At 54.0% G+C, this 19,951-nt stretch overlaps 1 long non-coding RNA gene across 1 annotated transcript in view; it reads left to right on the top strand.

Annotated features, from left to right (window-relative positions):
• The window catches only part of LOC149852405 (uncharacterized), a 38,478-nt gene extending 18,777 nt beyond the window's left edge, over nt 1-19,701 (top strand). The window contains exons 2-3 of the long non-coding RNA XR_016439269.1: nt 8,278-8,421; nt 12,429-19,701. This is a non-coding gene — a long non-coding RNA (uncharacterized LOC149852405). The remainder of the gene's footprint in view (nt 1-8,277; nt 8,422-12,428) is intronic.
• The last annotated feature ends 250 nt before the right edge of the window (nt 19,702-19,951 follow it).

The raw sequence follows: 19,951 nt of genomic DNA, 5'->3' as shown, positions 1-19,951 counted from the left end.
CTCTTGATGGAGCTGGCGAGCGCTCAGCCCGGCTGTGGGCAGAGGAGCTCCGTAGAGAACTAGCCTGAGACTGACTGTGGCTGGCCTGCCCACCCATTGTGTTGGGGATTCACATGTCACTGCCTGCCAGCTTTGGAGGGATACAGCCAGGCCTGTCTCTTAGCAACTGGCACCCTGACAGCCAATCGCACTTGAGGCTGTCCATCAGTGCACTTGCAGTGGCAGGCGGTGCCCATCAGAGAAGCAACGTGCCCGACAAGGCTTTGTCAGCACGTAGCTATCAGTGCCGCTTTGTGCATGCATGTGCGAGAGGGGAACCAGCAGGGTCAGGAGAATCACAGTGGGCATTGCCCAGCTTGGCAAAGGACAGGGAAGGAGTCGGTGTCAGGGACACTGGCTGGACCCCCTGACGGGCTGCGTCTGGCCCCAGCCAGGAGGTCACTCTCCGTCAGGCAGGGGGTTTTGCTGTTGTTGAAGAGGCTGACTGGGCATCTCTGCAATTTGCTAATTCCTCTGTGGCCCCACAGCAGGTCCAATGCAGGGGTAGGTCAGGCTTCCCTCCCCAGCCCAGGTGCCCTGCCTGCCAGGTACCTGCAGGAGCTGCTGGATCACACTCTGCAAAGGGGAATAGCCTGTTCAGTGCTTGACCTCTCAGTTAGGACCTGGCCACAAGGCACTTCCCCACTGCCTCAGTTTCCCTTTAGGGAAACCAGCATTGTCAGGAAGGGTCAAGGCAAAGTGCCCAGACCCAGTTTTTTGTCCCTTAGAGGGACTGGGGCCAGGAAGGTGCAAGAAAAGCCCAGGATGGATAACTGGGATAACCTGCTCTCCGGGGCACTTCCTGTCAGTCAGACAGCCTCATGCTGAGGTTTTCACTTGGTGTGCCTTGGCTTCTGTGGTAGCCGGCAGGTACCTGGCAATGCTGGACATCCTATCTCCATCCCAGCATCTCTCAATGTAACAGGGGGTGTGCTCGGGGCTGATCCAACCATGGCCCACCCCCCCTGTTCTTGGGCTAACCATCTGCTTTCTCATCTGCTATGCCTTGATCTTAATGAATTAATAGAGGTGTTAATTAAGTGGGAGGCTGCCCATTTTCTGCCCTGCTGCCAAGGGGCGCTATCTGTGGCTCCATTCCTCCCCTACACTGCAGCCCAAGCCTCACAGATGGCATCTCAATGTTCCCATAATCACCAGCCCCCACTCTGGCCCCCAGAATCCTTCTACCAGGACCCCTGCATGATCCCTCCATTCAGGCGGCCTCCCCCTTCATTCAGCTATGTAGCTCCCTGAATCTATATTCCCCTCTCAAGTGTGGTCCTCCCCTGGGACCTTTGGCCCCTCTAGCCCTGGCCCACCTCTAGGCCAGTCAGGACCCCAGGCCCCTCACTCTGGGGTGTCCCTCACAGTGGGCCCCCAGCCCTTTTGGCCATGCTGGTCCTGGCCCCAGCCTGGGCCAGTCGAGGGTACTCTCTCATTCAGTCTCTGAGTCCCTAGCCCCTCACTCTCTCTCTCAGGGTCTGCCCTCCAGGCCCTCCAAACACAAGGGGTTACCCACCCAGTGATGGGGGCTAGGAGTTAAGGTGCCCCAACCTGCCTTTCACCACGTGGTAACTAGCCTGGCATTTCCTGGGGGTTTCTGCGTCACTGGGAGCCCCACCAGGCCACCCACTCCCAACGGAGTGTAGTTTCCAGTCATACCTGGGACCAGGAACCTCCTACCATCCCCTACAGCTCCTCCCTTATCTCTGGGTGAAACTCAGCAGCCCTCAGACCAGGCAATGTTGTTGCCTGACCTCCAGGCAGCCAAACTGCCTTGTTTATATAGGCAGCCCTGAGCCTAAAATGGCTGCCCTCATTAGGCACCTGGAGGCTGCCAGCTCCAGGGCCTTAAAGTGGTAGGCACACAGTGCCCTGCCACACTCAAATATGTCTTTTCTTCTCCTACTGAGATCCAGAGAGCTGGGGGGCAGCTTGCCCTCTTAATGGTGTTGACAGCCTCCCCTGCCCGGGAGCTGGGCTCACTCACTTCATGCAGGTGCTGAACAGCCCCAAGACAGCGGCGCTTTTTGTGATTCTCTTTGTCCCCTCCCACCCCCCAGCCTGGTGGGATACTGTGACCTGGAGGTCCACCCTCTACCATAGGCTGGATGGAGCCAGGTCATTTCAGGAACCACCTCATCTTCTGCTGGGGCAGTGCTCCCAGGGAGCTGTCTGACAAGAGGGAGATGGATGAGAGGCACTGAGCTCAGCCCATGCCTGGCCTGTGGTGATGACAGAGGTCAGACCATCCCATTCAGAGCTCTCCCACAACACTTCCCCAACCTTGGTCTGTCTGAGGGAGGCATGATGTTGCCTGCACTAGGTGCCTGAGCTGCAAACAGGGAGGCAGAGAGGGGTACCCATTTTGGGACAAGTAGCGTATTTGGTGGGCTCCTGGAAGTGGCAGAGCAGAGGTGGCTGGAGAGAGGAGAGCTCCATGCTTTAATGTGTGTGTGTGTGTGTGTGTGTGTGTGTGGTGCGGGGAGCACCAAGGGCACCCCTGTTGGAGTTGGTCACTGCTGCAGCTCATACATCCGCAGGACCGAATGGAGATGTGGGGACATCGCCGTTTCATGGCCTGGGAATAGCTTTGGTGAGCTTGGAGGTGACCTGCTGTCTGGGGCTGACCTCCCAAGCAGACCATGGGCTGGGTTTAGCATTGGGGGGGGGTGCAGTTCAGCAGGGAATTTTATTTCCCTGAAGCTTCTTCTGCCCCTGTGAGGGGAGGGGCTGTTGGGCTTAGCCATATCACCCTGCAGAAGAGCAAGGGCCTAGGCTGCCTCAGGGCCCGATAGACTCAGGAGCTGATGCAGGAGGGGCTGGGTGCAGCAAACAGCTGAGGCGGGGGTGCAGAAATCTGGTGCCATCTGTGGTGCCTCCAAATTTTGTCTGTAGTGGCATCATTTCCTGCTAATTTTAGGGTATCAGGCTGTAGGTGCCACTCAGGTGCCCACAGAAATGAAGCCTCTCCTTATCAGTTGGTGGGTGGGCACGGGAAAGGGGGGAAATCTCCATTGGCACTAGGGCCTGCTCTGTGACAGTGAGATCATCACAAAGACTTCCAGGACCCCCACCCCCACTTCTGCTATATCAGTCCCTCTAGGCTCCAGCAAACACAGGCGAAGCTGGAACACTTTGTTAGGGCCCGCAGGACCCTGGGTGTCAGCCAGTGTCCTGGCTTTGTACAAGCAGCAGGAGTTGCACTGAACAATCAGGGCTTGGGTGGGTGGGGGGGATGGGGCCATGACTGGAATCTATCTCCAGGTGTCTTGGCCCCTGGCCCCGCAGCTGCCACACAGCAGCTCCCCAGGGAGAAGTCTGTGCTGGGGCCGTTCCCAGGACAGAGAGAGCTCTTTGACGTCGTCGTAGCTTGTTCCAAATGTATTGAAGCTCCCCCGTCCCTCCCCCCAACTTCCGAAAGCCTTTCCAAAGGCTTGGCAAGGCCTGGGAGGCTGTGAGCAACAGGAAGTGCAGCAGGTCGTGGGAACAGACTCTTGGAGAGGAGTCTCCCTGACAGCCAGAGTACAGGCAGCTCCCAGCTGCACCCCCAGGCCCCTCGCCTGCCCTCCCCAGCCAGTGCTCGGATGGCAAGGAGCAACACCGGGGCACAAAACCTGTGACATGTATATGCTCATTACATGCATGCACATGCTTCAAATACACCTGCCTCACTTTTGCGCATTCACCAGGAGCATGGACCCACCTGAGATCTACTTATCTCACATGTATATGTTCAACACAGGTACTCACACACCTCAAATACTCCTTCCTTACCCACTTGTGCTCACCACAGACATGCAAGCACCTCAGACACTTGTCCTACATGTCAGAGATGCTTCAAAGACACTTGCATCACATATGTATGCTCACCATAGACACACACTTCAAACATGCCTCTCATTTGCATATATGCACCACAGACAGGCACATGTCTCAAATACATCTATCTCACGTGTATATGCACCACAGACATGCAGCATAGGTATGCATTCCTCAAACACCTCCACCTCACATGTGTATTTGCACAAGTATGCACCACAGGTTCCCACGTACTTAAAACACCTACCTCACACAGGCATATGTACCACAGACACACGATAGGCAGGTGCATGCCTCAAACACTCTCCTCATCTGGATAAGTGCACCTCACCTTAAAGATACCTGTCACACACACAGACACACACACACACGCTTCGTGTGCACCTCCTTCATGTATATACTGCAAGCATGCACCATGCACATTCCACACCGCAAACATATTCATGTCATATCACCCTTGCACATGGACATTGAAACACAGGGAAACTCCTGTATGCCCCAATACCACATGCCATTCCCCTGAGGGATATGTCTGCACCCAGGCACATGCCGTCCTTCATCTTGGGAACAAAAGGAACATTTTCTCTCCAGCCTAATTCTGTCTGTGTGGGTGTCTCCCCATGCTATTAACCCTGTTCTCACTCAGCAGCCTTCTCTCTGAAGTCTCTCCAGTGCTTGGTCCCTCAAGAGCACTTTCCTGGATGGACTCCAAGGCAGAGCAGCTTCAGTCGTGAACGGCCAGCGAGTGTGAAACCCTCCATTTATCTACAGCCAGAGGGACCTTGTCCTGCCTGGCTGACCAGAGGCAAAACACAGCTTAAACTGTCCGCTGGAGTCTCTGGGACACAGCCCAGAGGGGACTGGGCAACTCAGCACAGACTTGGGGGCACACATGTTCTAACATGATCCTCAAGTGGCTCTGGGAGCCAGGCCCAGGTCCTCAGGGGAGTGTTGGGTAAGGGAAAAAGCCCAGATTCCCTCAGTTCCTTCAGAAAAGCAATAACTGACCCCAGGGCATCACTTGTTGCCCCACACCCACATCCCAAAGGGGCAGCCACACTATATCACACATACACCTGAGGAGGAGGGCAGCTATCCCCCTTTATTCTCCAGAGGCCAGAGCCAGGCCAGGTGCTGTTCTGCTCAGACAGGCCTCCCTTGATGCTGGTGGGATGTTGCCATAGAGGAGGCTGCCAGCACTGGGCACTGTATGGGCACTTGGGTGCAGGGGTGATAGCTTCTAACCACTGAAACCTAGGCTAGGCCACCACAGGGAGCTGGTGTGTGTGTCACCAAAGAGGCCCCTCTTTTAGCTATGGGCATTGTCAACACCTGCTCTGGATGAGGTCCTCTTGGAAACCAGGGACTCCCTTGGTGACAGCCCTCAATCCTGACTCACAGCCCCTTAATATTCGAGCCCTGGGTTCAGCATGCAGTGCTCTTGGAAACCAGGGACTCCCTTGGTGACAGCCCCTCAGTCCTGACCTGCAGCCCCTTTCCCACTCTGGCCCCAGTTGTGAGCTCTGAGTGCTGTGAGCTGTGCTGTGCAGATCAGCGTCAGAGGGCGCCGAGGGTGGAAGGGGTGAAGGGTGAGAGCTCAGCACACACCCTGTGGAGGAATCTCCCTCCCAGGCCGGCTCCTGGCCAAGGCAGGTTCTGTTCTGCCTGGCCGTGTCTGTGTGGACACTGAGTCCCCCCAGAGTTTCTGCCTACTCGTTGGCACATGCTGACCACTCCCTTTGACGGGCACCCTCTGGGGATAAGCTCCGCAGCTGGCCTTGCCAGGGAGGTGAAGGCTGCAGCAGCTGAAGCCTAGCAAAGGATGGGTGTCCAGGCTGCAGACAGCAGCTCCCCTCTTTCTGCAGCAGGTGGCACTGTTGTCATCCGTATTTCTTCCCCAGGCTGGGCGCCCCTGGGAGCTGTGGGCCGTGGGTGCAGATCCACCTGGCTGGAGTTCCTGTGGCTGTGTATACTAGAGGGGGTGCCAGTGAAAGGTGAGACAGAGCCCCAAGTGAAGCCAGGCTGTGCAGTGCATTTGTCTTCACTGGGTTGCTCCTGCCACTGGAGGAGAAAGACACACAGATTCGAGTTTGTAACCAGCTGTGATTCAGGGGATGGCACATCCATCCACAGTCCAGCACAGGACCTGTGGCTCATGACCCAGAAACTCTGTTGAGGCCTCTCCAATCTGACCTGCTCCCCTGCAATGCCAACTCTGTCCACCCAACCCACCTCTGCCTCCAGCCCCCGCTGCAATTCCTGTCCTGGGTTTTCCCTCAGCCCATGTTGGTGCTCCTCAGTGCTAACACACAGCCCTCCCTGTCACTCACAGAACTACAGGAAACAGGCCTGGAAGGGATGCTGGGCCGACCTCTGCTCTGCCCCTCTCCTGAGGCAGGATCACCAGCCCCAAACCATCCTAGCACACATTTGCCCAGCCTGCTCTTAAAACCTCAAGACATAGAGACCCTGTAGTTTCCCTTTTTCCAGCCTGAGGTTCCTGGCAGATCCAGCCATGCTGATGCCACAGTGCAAGTGCCCTGCCATCAGGACAAACCCTGGAATAGGATCTACGAAACTCAGTGCTCAGGCAGCTGCAGTCAGCTGCCAGATCAGAACTTCTCAGTTGCAGGGCAGCTCTGGCAGCTGGTCTGGGCCATGGCCTTTCCCTTAATCCTGGCAATCAATGCCCCACTCTGCTTCTGGGGCAGCAAGTGCCAATGGCCCTGGCTGCAACCCCTGCTGGTTAGCAATTCACTCCTGCCCCCTCGTGACTGAGGAGAAAATTGGAAGAGCATACCAAGGACAAAGCCTGAGAGTGAGTCAGCTTTGCTGTGACCTGGGAATGCACAAAGCAGAGAGGCAAATGGGTGTCTAAACAGCCCCTGAAGGAGGTGGAGTGGGCACAGGCCCTCAGAAAGGCATCCCCATGGTTTGGTAACGTCCTGCTACAGGACAGAGGTGAGATCCCAGCTGCCTGGCATAGCAGTGGGGAGAGGGGCTGACCTGTCTTGCCAGGACCCCCCTGCCTGGGAGCCCTTGGAGGCCTGGTGGCATCAGACTGGGCACAGGTTGCAAATAGAGTCAATATCACCCTTGCCCCACAGCCAGCTGCATGCACTCTCCCCCCTTCCTCTCTGGGGGATGAATAGGTTTCCATCAGCTGGGGATCTGCTGGCAGGGCAGTTTCTTGCAGATGTTTCCGATGGTTGAAACTCTCTCTGGAATTTAGTTGTCAGCTCCCCTCTCTTCTCCTCCCCTGTTACTGCCCATAGAGCTGGGGATTGCCTTTCCTAAATCATCATGGTTTGCGGGCCTGCACTGAGCTGAGGGAGGTTCGTGGCAGGGACCTCCCGGGACACTGTCCTCACTGTAGCAGGAGGGTCAGAATCTCCTTTGCTGTTGCTAACAAGCCTCCCAGGTTTGGTTGCACCCCTTCTTCAATGACAATGCATGGTGCTTAGCAAGGAGGGTCTGGATGGCAGTAAGCCATGTATCTCTCCAGCCAACACAAAGCCAGCACCCCAGTGTGACAGCCAGTGCAGAGGTACCGGTGCTCTTGTCCAACAGATGAGGTGTACCTGCCAGTTTCTGGTCACCCCAGTGGCTAACAACTGCAGCTGGACTGATTCCATTATGTCTCCCATCCCCCCAGCTTTGGAAGAAGGGTTTTTCATGGCTTTCTGCTGTGTGTGTGTGCAGTGCTACAACCCAGAGGTGGCTGCATTTCAGTGGTGGGCAGTGCTCCCTGGACAGTCTAGTTGTGTGTGGATTTGGGAGATTTGGTAGGTGAGGGCCAAGCAGTAGAGTCCCTAACCAATAAAACACAATGCCAATGATTTGTGAAGCTCTCTGAGATCTTCCTGGTGCAGGGAGCTCCAGGATACCTCACACCTCTATGCTTTGGGTGCTGGCATTGTGCCATGGCTCTGCCCAAAGTATGCCAGGCACAGGTAGTCTTACATAGGGATCTCACATTGAACAGTGGAAGACCTGGCATAGCTTATAGCCTGTCAGTGAGAGGAATGAGTTCTTGGGATCCCCTAATGCAACTGGGGTGGGCGATGCCCACGTCCCCTTCATCTCAGATGTGTCACCTGACAGAACCCCCTGCCTAGTCCATGTGGGCACTAACGATGCAGCCAGGAGGAGCTCTGATCGCCTGATGGAGGACTACCATGCTCTGGGGTGCGTGCTGAAGGAGATGGGTGCACAGGTGGTTTTCTCTTCTATCCTGCCAGTGAGTGGATGAGGCAGACGGCATGAAATGTGCATCGCGGAGACCAGCTGGCAGCTGCAGGAATGGTGCTTCGAGGAGGGCTTTGGCTTCCTCAGCCATGACCGGCACATCACGATGAGAGACATGCTGGGATGGGATGGGCTCCACCTTTCCCCTAAAGGTGTGTTCTCTTCTAGGTTGGTGGATCTCCTCCGGTGGGCTTTAAACTAGGCTCGTCGGGGGAAGGGGAAGATGAGGGCGGAGGAAACATCAGACTGCCAGACCAAACAGCACCCACAACTACAGCCCAGCCCAGACCGATGAGCGAAGCAATCAAACAGGTAAGAGAGAGGGGCCAGGGTAATGCTGGGACTAGAGGGTCAGTACACACACCCACAGGAGGCCTCAAATGCCTCTACACAAACACTCGTAGTATGGGCAACAAGCAGGAGGAACTCACCCTCCTGCTGGCTGACACCAGCCCGGACATAGTGGGGATTACGGAAACGTGGTGGGATGCAACGCATGATTGGGCAGTGAATGTCAAGGGCTATAGGCTGTACAGGAGGGACAGGATAGGAAAGAGAGGTGGGGGTGTGGCGCTCTATATTAAGGAGGAATACACATTCTTGTCAATTAGCAAGGAGTCAGGGGAGGGGCACTCTGAAGTGCTTTGGGTTAGAGTACAAGGCAGTCGAGGGGAAAGAGACCTAACGGTGGGAGTCTACTACAGACCTCCCAACCAGGGAGAAGAGCTTGACCAGGAATTCTTGGGTCAGCTCACAGAGGTAGTGAAGGCTAAGGATGTGGTAGTCATGGGGGACCTGAACTTCCCGGACATCTGCTGGGAAGAGCAGTCAGCCAGGTCTGAACGCTCATGTAGGTTCTTGGCCAGAGTGCAGGACCTCCATCTAACCCAGGAGGTGCACAGCCCCACCAGGGGAGACGCTTTGTTGGACCTAGTGCTGGCCACGGGTGATAACCTGGTGAGAGGGCTCTGGGTGCTCGACCACCTGGGCGACAGCAATCATCGCCTGCTGGAATTCACCATCCAGTGCAAGGTGGCAAAGGCATTCAGTAAGGCAGCGGCCCTAGATTTTAGGAGGGTAGACTTCAACGAGCTAAGGAGGATAGTTGGTGAAGCGCTGAGGTCCCGGAAGGGAGGGGATCCAGGTGTCCAAGGAGAGTGGTTGCTCCTTAAGGATTCAATCCTCCAAGCCCAAAAGAAGGTAATCCCAATGAGGATCAAAGGGAGCAGGAGAGCACACAAGCCTCCGTGGCTCACCAAAAGCATCCGGGAATGTCTCCTTGCTAAAAAGGAAGCTTACACCCAATGGAAAGAAGGGGTCATCACCAGGGAAGACTATTCTGTAGTTGCTCGGGGATGTAGGGGGGTAGTTAGGAAGGCCAAGGCAGAGATGGAACGGGGGCTAGCTTCCCAGATTAAGGACAATAAGAAGTCCTTTTTTAAATACATAGGGGGTAAAAAGAAGGTCCCGGGTAATGTGGGACCCTTGCAGGATGTGTTGGGGAACTTGGTTGTCAAACCAGACAGCAAAGCTAACATGTTTAACTATTTCTTTGCCTCTGTCTTCCTAAGTAGGGACCAGAACAGCCACCTCCCTGCTGGGCCCCCCTCGGGCCCCGGGGGAGGCACACCTGGGCCACGGGTTAGCGAGGATTTAGTCAGGGAGCTTCTGGAGGGGTTGGACGTATTCAAGTCAGCCGGTCTGGACGATCTCCACCCTCGAGTTCTAAAGGAACTGGCCGAGGTCATTGCAAGTCCCCTGGCATGGTTTTATGAGCACTCATGGTGCTCTGGTGAGGTACCGGAGGACTGGAAGAGGGCCAACGTGGTTCCCATCTTCAAAAAGGGGAGGAAGGAGGACCCGGGAAACTATAGGCCAGTTAGTCTTACCTCGATCCTAGGCAAGCTGTTCGAGAAAATTATGCTGGCACACATCCAGGAGAGGCCAGCAGGTGACTGCATGCTTAGGGGCAACCAACATCGGTTCATCAGTGGCAGGTCCTGTCAGACCAACCTGGTGGCCTTTTACGATCAGATCACCAGATCATTAGATGCAGGGGTAGCAGTGGATATAGTCTTCCTGGACTTCCGGCAGGCTTTTGACACTGTCTCTCACCCCGTTCTCATTAAGAAACTGGGGGGCTGTGGTGTAGACACCACATAGTCAAATGGGTCGCCAACTGGCTGGAGGGCCGCACCCAGAGGGTGGTGGTGGATGGGTCCTTCTCAACCTGGAAGGACGTGGGCAGTGGGGTCCTGCAGGGCTCGGTCCTCGGCCCCGCACTGTTCAACATCTTCATCAGTGATTTGGATGAGGGGGTAAAAAGCACCCTGTTCAAATTTGCTGATGACACTTAGATGTGGGGGGACGTGGGCACACTGGAAGGATGCAACAGGCTACAATCAGACCTAGACAGGTTACAAGGGTGGGCGGACGAGAATAGGATGGGTTTCAACACAGACAAGTGCAAGGTGATGCACCTAGGGAGGAATAACCGGCACCATACCTACAGGTTAGGGAACTCCCCTCTTGTCAGCACGGAGGCGGAAAAGGATCTTGGAGTCATTACTGACTCCAAGATGAACCTGGGTGGACAGCGTGGGGATGCAGTCAGGAAGGCCAACTGCACCTTGTCATGCATCCACAGATGCATCTCGAGCAGGTCCAGAGAGGTGATCCTCCCCCTCTATGTGGCACTGGTCAGGCTGCAGCTGGAGTACTGCATCCAGTTGTGGGTGCTGCACTTCAAGAGGGATGTTGACAGCATGGAGAGGGTCCAGAGGAGGCCACTTGTATGATCAGGGGACAACAGGGCAGGCCCTATGTGGAGAGGCTACGGGACCTGAACCTGTTCAGCCTCCAAAAGAGAAGGCTGAGTGGGGATCTTGTGGCCTGTTATAAACTAGTCAGGGGGGATCAGCAGGCATTGGGGAAGTCACTGTTCCCCCGAGCACCGCCAGGAGTGACCAGGAATAACGGTCACAAGCTGGCAGAGGGCAGGTTTAGGTTAGATATCAGGAGGCGCTACTTCACGGTCAGGGCAGCTAGGGTCTGGAACCAACTTCCAAGAGAAGTGGTGCAGGCTCCTGCCCTGGTGGTGTTTAAGAGGAGGTTGGATGAACACCTTGCTGGGGTCATTTGACCCCAGTACTCTTTCCTGCTAGGGCGGGGGGTCAGACTAGATGATCTGCTCAGGTCCCTTCTGACCCTAGAAACTATGTAACAGGACTGGCCATGCCAATGCCCAGGAGTTGCAATACAGTCTCACTGCTCAGTTAATGTTCAGGAATGGAAAAATCACTGATCCGAGAGCACCCTGAATTGCTGTAGGTGTCTGTGCACACTAGAAGGTGTTCTTTTGCCAGGATATCCATACTCAGAAGCTGCCTAGGTAGTTCAGATTTGGGGCTGGTGCCACCTCTAGGACCAAGCACTAGAAAGACAGAAATGAAGCCATGCATTGGGCTGGGCTTGTGGAGCTCCTTCCCCTACAGGACAGTCCATGGGAGTAGGACAGCCCCTTATTGAACAGGTTTGCTGGTTTGCAGGCAAAGGTGGCAGGAGAAATGGCCTGAACAGCATGTAGCTGACTCAGTGCATGGCAGCCCCCTCTGGTCCAGGGGGTGAACACAGATGGGCAAATGTGTGGGGATTCCCTCCCTGTTCTCTCTTCATTTGTACATGCACTGAGCACTTCTGGAGAGCCTTTGTGTGCATACATCTGCCCGTGGCCATTGTACGCCCAGGTGTGCCAAAGCACTGTGGGTAAGTCTGCATGGCACAGTGAGGTGTTGGGGAGACCTAACCACCATGAGCACAGGGAGCAGCTGCCTAGGGAGTTACCTAGGGAACAGAAACACAACCACGAAGCTCAAACAATGACACAGAGGGGCCAGCGGGTTACAGTAAGATGAAGCTGGGCGGTTACTGATTTTTCTGGTGTTCTGGCCCAAGTTAACACCCACCCACACACATACATATGTGGGTTGTTTGTGTGTGTGTATGTATATATGCATGTGTGTATTATATATGTATATGTGGGTATGTATGTGTGTATATATTTGTGTATATACACACAAGTATAGATATGTGTGTGTGTGCATGTAACATATATATACACACATACATAAATACACACCTATGTATAAAACATTGTTTTGGGTTGACCAAAACATTTTATGTTGCTGTTAAATTTTTTTTTAAAGTCCATTTGATCAAACGTAGGGACATTTTGAAGCAAAATGTCCTTTTCAAATGAAAAGCTTTCGACTTTTCATTTTAAAACTTGTGAAAATGAAAACTTTTGTCTTTTTTCAAAGCAGGGGGAAATGTTTTTGATTGACCTGAAACAACAGTGGATCTTGGCTCCCGAAGATGTCAGGCGTGGAGGAGGAATTGAAAGGGGTGGGACTGCACTGCCACACTTCCCTGCTCCTCCTCGGATTCATCCCTGAGCTGAAACAAAACATCAACTTTGGCACCAATTTGTGAATACTTTTGGTTGGCTTGAAGCCATGTTTTCTCTCTTTTTTAATTTCCTTCCCTGCCCAGCAAAAACTTCAGTAAAATTTTACTCATGGGGTGGAGGGGCCTGGCTGCTGTTAGCACCAGAGTGCCACCAGAGAGCACTGTGGTCCCACACATGCAGTGCAGCCTTTTGCTCCTGCTCAGCCCAGGCAAAGGACTCCCCTTGATGCTTCCTGGCATATGTTCCTCATGCCCACGGGCAGGTCAGTTGTGCCCTACATGCCACAACAAATAAGTGGCAAAATCTTTGCTTTACCGTGATCTTTTTCCTGTCTGTACGGTAGTGTGGATGTCTCCAAGGGCAGAGAGTGGAAGGGCTGTACCCAACAGTAGGGAGCAGTGCCATGGCAACAAAGTTTGTCACCTGGGGCAAAGCCCGAGCAGCAGCCCACCCTCACTCCGCACACAGATCTGGGGGCACATGCCCCCCCTTGCTTGCCCGGGGTGCATGTAGCAACAGAAGCCACCCTTCCCCTGTCCCCACACGCCTCCCTCCCCGAAATGAACCACTCCTGGCTCCATCCTGCACCCTGCCCTGGCTGGGCAGCACCTGTTGGCTCCATTTCATTTCAGCATCCGGGGCGGTCACCCCTTTCTCTCCCTCTTGCTATGGCATTGGCAGGGAGTAAGGGGTTGCAAAGGAGAAGGGGGTAAAGGCAGGGTAACCCACAATCAGGGATGCTCAGACAACAGTGTGAATGCTTTTGGAATCAACCTGTGGCCATCCCAGGGCAGGGCTGGGTGTGAGAGATCCAGGGTTAGACAACATAACCAACCCCTCATGGGAGGATAGCGACGGGGGTCTGAGTGGAATCTGTGCAGCAGTGCCTGCCTGAGTCTGCAGGCAGCCTAGACAAAGGGCTGTGAGAGCTGCAGCACGGCCCCATCATCTCAGCCTGGGCTGTGGAACTCATTGTGCCATTCTCATTTCTGTCTCCCTGCCCTGTTGGGACCTTCCTGCTGCTGCCTTTTTTCTCTGCATGCATCCTTATGTGGCAGAGCTAACCTGATTCCAGGGCATGCTCCTTGCATGGTTTCAGGGGGTCATGGAAGCAGAGCTGGAGCCCGGCTGTCAGGGGGCAGAGGTGCCAGGACTGCAGGCAGAGCAGCAGGATGGCCTGGGCAACAACCCAGCAGTCACATCCCAGGGAGGTAAGACATGAGAACTGAAACTGGGTAAGAGATCTCCATTGCCTGGCCAGTGTGAGAAAAGGCAGTTGTAAGCCTAAGCTGTGCGTCTCTGCCCTTGGAGAACATGGTGAGAAACCCACTTCAACTTGAACCTGACTCCACTGTGTTGCAGACCCACAGCCCACACTTGGCTTTACCCTTCTGGGCACCAGTGGGATACTGTAGGCCTCCTTCCACAACCACACCTCAGCCTGTAGGTTACCTGGAGTTTTGCCTCAAGCTTTGAGGCAACTGATATGTGAATCTGGGCTGGGCTGGGCTGGGTTGGGCTGTGCTGGCCCGGGACAGAAGGAGTGGAGGGCCTTGCTCTTCTTAATAGGCTTTTGTTACCTTGAAATAAGAGATCCTTCTAATATCACTATCTAAGGGGGTTCTCAATATAAGAGGCACACTGGGTCTGCCTCGGTGTCCCAAGAGACCCCTTCAGTCCTTTGCATGGAGATACACAGGTCATCCTCAAGAGGCCCACCTGTCCCACCCCTGATGACCTGCCTCATCTCTCTCCTGAGTGGATGACCCTGTCCTGCCCATGAAGGGGTTTGGGAAGGAATTCATTGGAGTGTGCCTACAGTGATGGGATGAATGGGTTGGTCAAACGGTGGGTTTGATGGGGAAGGCTACGGTTAGTCTCTCAGGGTTGGATATGATGGTCTGCTTAGAAGTGGGTTGGGCTGGCCTCTCAGTGGGGTACAGACACATGGAAAAAACCTGGAAAGAGACTTTCTTGAATGAGGCTTCTTTGGCCACAAGATATAATTTCAGGGTCCAGCCTCTGACATGGGATACCAAGAGTACCTATCCAAATACACAGCTGGGAAGGGGCAAGCTCTGTGGTGGGGTTGTGGGAATGGAGAATGCTCTGATTCTGTGTCATGATCCAGATTCAGGACCTATGAAGAAAACTGCCCTGTCCTTGCAAATGGGCATCCTGCCACAGAAACCAACAGCACACAACAACGGGCCATTTCACCACAGGGCCTTGACCTAATAACAGGGCAGTTGACCCAGTGGGTCCTGAGGGCTGCTGCTGTTTCTGCCTGGGAGTGAGCCAATGCCTCTGAACAGCACAGAACTAATCTGTTGTCTATCACCAGCAATTCAGGTTATACTCACTCCCCGAAGTGTGGGAGAGGGAGATATGACTTGGCATTACTTTCTGCCAAATGGGGCGCAGGGAGTACCAGTGATGATAAAGTGTCCCCTCCCCCCCGCCCCAACCCTTACTCCTGAAAGGCAAATAAAACCACCCCAAAAAATCCTTGGATTTATGGATCCCACTATCTGCATCTTGCAGGCAGGGACCAGGCTGCGAACCCAAGTACCTCCTGCATTCACGGGCCATACAAGAGCTATACCTGTGGGCTTGTCACCCTGGGGCTCTAAGGGCTGCTCCAAGCTGCTCATCCCCTCCGCTTATGACCAGGAAGGGACTGAAATGGGGGACAGAGAAGGACTTCATCTGCCCTTTCACTGTGGCTGTTTCCACAGGCATGGCCACCCTGCCCCCCACCCCATCTCCGTGCTGTCTTTTCACTTGAAGAGATCCAGTCTGAAGCCCTGCCTGCATCCTCCCTGCCAGCTGTACTGCGCCTGATGCCCCCGTGGAAGGGGGGTGTCCTGTGTTTATGGCATTGTGGGTTAATCTGTTTGCCCTGCTCCATCCCCTCCTTAGGGTGCTGTGGGTGGCAGCTTTGCTTCCAGTCCTGAGATCCTCATCCATGAGTAGCTGAGGCAGTGAGGCAATGTAGGAGGCTCCTTGCTGGCTGGGAAGCAGAGCTAACTGAAGGGAAGGTCCCGCCGGGGGAGACTGCAGCCTGGTTTTGGGGACAGCTGGGTGCAGATATGCCAATGCGAAGCTCCAGGCCTGAAAATCCAGGGCCCTGAGGGAGCAGTGTTTCCTTTCAAGTGTATCACACTGCCACTTCCTTCCAGCTATGCTCCCCCTCCCCTTTCCAGGCTGGCAATCCTTTCTAGTGCAGGCAGATCCCTGTTGTGCCAGGCACTGCCCAACACAGTCCTGCTTCCCATCCATATCCCTGTACCCATGGTGTCCCCTGATGCATGTGAGGCCGAGATGAAGTGTTACAGAAACCGTCAGTCCCTACAGCCTGGGGTCAGGGAAACCTGCTACCTGATTGTGAGTGAAATAGTGGTGGAGAGAGAATGGAAGGGCTGGAGTTAGGATGCTTGTTCCCTGATGCCCCTAATGACGGTTATCCTCCCCTCATCTCCCCTCCACCCAAAACACACCAGGGAACAGGGATGTGCCTGTTTTATGTACTGTTGAATTCCCTGGGACAGACCTCTCTATGCTCCTAAGGGAGGGCTGATATCACCCTTACTCCTGCCACCCCACTCCATGCGGATCAGAGGCCTGTGGGACTAGAGCAGGAAGAGTCAGGGGGGAGAGCAGAGAGAGACAGGAGTCAGGGGGGAGAGCTGAGCATGAGGGGAGGTCTGAGTAGCTCCATTATTAGGTGCAGTCCTTGGCTACAGTTGCTGGTTGTGTGTGCTGGGGGAGTAGCTGAGAGTCCCAGGTGAAAACCAAGGCCCCTCACTGCACTAGATGCTGCACAAGCATGGAAGAGAGGGGCCTGCTCTGAATCTTGCCAACCACAAACCAAATCTGCATACAGCATTGTTAAGATCGTGGCGGTGCATCACAGTGGCAGACTGCCACCTACTCATGTGGAAACTGAGCTGGCATCACAGCTCAGGGCTCCCAGCCTTCCAGGACAGCTGCTAATGAGGGGATGGCTGCTTTCATCTGCCTGCTCTGCAGGCAGCCTTCCCAGGATGACTTCTTGGGACAGTATTGTGCCACCTCAGCCTCTCCCAGACAGCTGAGGAAGGTAGCCCAGGGTGCGCTGCCTGACTGAGCCCTCAAGACCCTTCATAGCCTCCTTCCACTGGTGTATGTCAGCTCTGGAAAGGAAATCCTGGCCCAGGGCCTGAGTTAGGTGGGACTGGCAGGCTGTATCACCGTCTGACTGATATACAGGACTGCGGTCCCTTCCTCTTGCCTTATGGTGGTGACCAGTAAGCTAAATCTGTTCTGGGAAGGCAGCTCCTGAATCCCTCTGGGCCTTGACAGCCCATTCCTGGCCCCATACACAAGCTCTCAAGCCCACACTTGTCCATGGGTGTTGTGCAGAAGGCATCTCAGACCACAGGGAAGGTGCTGGCACTACCACCCTCCTGAATCCCGCGTGGCATGGTGTTTGCCCAGCCCAGAGTGTGGGGGAGCCATATGTGCTTGGTGTGTGAGGGCTGAGGGAGGGAGAGGTTTCTGTCTTGACAGGGTGAAGTGAAGCGAGCTGCCCCCTCCTTTCTTGAGACTGTGCACTGCAATCACCGGTCACATCCAATCATCCCTGCTCGCTATGAGGCCTCTCAGCCTGCTTAATATTTCATTGAACATCTCCTGGCCGGCTTGCGTTTGTCTCACTTGGTTGCCTGCTCTGCCTCAGCTCTGCACCGAGCTGTAACAGGCCCCCGTTGCCCCAGTTCCTCCCAGCCTGGCAGCTGGCGCTGGGCTGGGGCAGGAGGGCAGGATTCTTATGGACAAGGGGATGCCCAGCTATTGATGTCTCACCTTAGTCATGTGCGCCCCAGGAGGGGATGGCAGGACAGAGGACAAGCTAATCCAAATGCTCAGGCCCTGGCAGCTGGGGTGTGCCCCTGCAGCTGGAGTGGGTTGCACCAGGCAAAGGCAGGATCACCTCTCATGTGAGGTGGGTGTTGTGTAATGCAGAGATCTCCACTGGGACATGCCATGCACACTCACTCCAGATGCCCTGGGCACTGCTGCACCCTGCCATATGCACACCCAGTCTGAGCAGAGTCCTTTCTTTCATGGCAAGTGGGGCCTGGCACCCCCAGACACAAACCCTGCCCCAGGGTGAGTGTTCACATCAGGAGCCAAACTCCAAGGCCACTGTCTAGCTCTCAGGTGATGGGGGCCATTGCCCACCCTACAGTTCTGGAGGCGGCTCCTGTGGAGCACTGACAAGTGACAAGGAAATGTTTAACTTTCAGGAGGAGGATGGGGAGTCTGTGGCAGAACCAGAGCAGCCCTGAATATCCAATGCCATGATGCTGATGCTGGATTGCATGGCACAAATGGGTCTGATACGAGATGGGGGCCTCCCTCATGAGTGACCTCTGGGGGTTTGCCCTGGTTTCCCCAGGAAGTGTGTGATCACTTTGCTATATGGGTCCCACTACACCAGGAGACTTTCATGACAGCCAGAGCCATCCCCTGGGTGGGTGTCTTTCCTCCCCACTGCCTCCCCAGACTCAGGCACGTGGGCCGTTGCCTGGAGTTACCTCCAGATTACATGAGGTTATACAATGGAACTGGTTTGCCTCCGATTGGTTAGAAGTGACTCATAGACATATGGTTCTGGCTCAGAAAGGGGCACTGGGGGCTGAAAACATGTTCAGCGGCTCAACTGCATCCCAGACCCACGTCAGGTCCCCTCTCTCTGCTGAGGTGCAGCCAGCCAGCGGCTGATTGCCAAGCAGGCAGCAGGGCAGGGTGGATGGAGACACGTCCCCATGACCTGCTCTTATCCCAGTTAGAATGGACCCATTGACTTCTGGGGTGCCATTTGCAAGGTTCTCCATGCTCCCATCTGCCTATGCTCAGGTAGCAGTGATCAGCCCTGATGGAGAGTCTCGAAAAGCATCAGCCTGGAGGAACTTCACCAGAGTCAGTGTGCTGCTCCCTCCTGATGCCACTCCCAGACCTTCCTGGTGGCAAGTCTCACAAGCCACTCTGGTTGCAGGGTCTGTCATATGTCGGCACAGTCCTGATTCCATCCAAGAGAGGGCAGTGGGGCACAGGCACAGAACCACCCCCCCCACCACCACACAAAATAGAGGGAAATGGGGCACCTGCACAGAGACATGGGGCAGCTTTTTTTAAACAAAAACTTTTTTTTTTAAATTCAGGCAGATATAGAAAAAACCTCCAATACTGGAGTAATATATGGGGATTGCATGAGTTTGGAGTTATTACGTATTTACAACATAATATACAACCATTCTTATAATTTATCACCTGTATTATCCATTAAATGCTGTATATGTTAATATTCAAAGAAGCTGCCTAGACACACTGGCTCACAGACTGGTGAATATACACAAACACACGCACATATACATGGATGGATCCAGGATTTTGAAAACGGGGGTGCAGATGGTGATGTACATCATCACATATAAAACAACATGTATTTTTCTCCAGTTAAAAATAAACTAGAAGCTTTACTAATATGCTAGGGCCCTTGGGCTGTATTATTCAGTTTAAGATCAAAGCAAAAACGAATATAACTTTGTTGGAATGAGTTAAAAACAGTCTGCAGGGCTGTGAAATAGGAGCTGCATTACCAGGAGCAGAGAACAGACAGGAGAATGGCAGAACAAAGGCTGGCTTCACTGATGGAACATCAAGACCATTAAAAAGGAGACAGGGTCATTAACACCTGTGAGATGAAGAGTTTAGAAGGAATCCCGGAGATGACAAAGAGCCAGGAAGTCAGTGGACTCACTCATCACTGCCTGGCAAGAAATGCTGCTGCCACTGCCAGGCAGTTGGTTTTAAACATTGAGTGGAGAATGAATCAAAGGGGAAGGGTGCAACTGCACCAGTACACCCCTCTGGATCTGCCCCTGTGCAAATGCATGCATGCGCATGCACGCATGTGCATGGCCACACACATGGCCACACACACACGTGTGTATGCATATATATATTAGCTGGAACTGCCTTCATTTCATAATATAAAAGAAAAGAAATAGAGCATATTTAGATGATGTTTGGTCTGTTTAATATACCTGCAATACTATCCCTGTATACTCTTTTATACGTTCTTGCACTAAAATTAATTTTATTTACTAAAGCGTCAGCTTCTGTCTCTCGATATTTACTCAGACCAGTTTCCCTCCCTTTTGGATCCCCAAATGATCCTTACTTTTCTACCTTTTCCTTCAGATGAAGAGGTGCATTTCAACCCTCCACACCTGAGTAGAGAAGTCCTTCCTGGAAGGTTACGGACTCTCACCTTAGGGGAGTCAGGGCACTATATTAGAGTTTGACACACACAGGTTTCTGGAGGGG

Source organism: Crocodylus siamensis, chromosome 15 (genome assembly GCF_052110815.1).
Source record: "Crocodylus siamensis isolate JL-2025a chromosome 15, ASM5211081v1, whole genome shotgun sequence".
Classification (NCBI taxonomy): domain Eukaryota; kingdom Metazoa; phylum Chordata; order Crocodylia; family Crocodylidae; genus Crocodylus; species Crocodylus siamensis.
The sequence above is the reverse complement of the archived record's forward strand: the minus strand, read 5'-3'. Positions and strand labels throughout refer to the sequence as shown.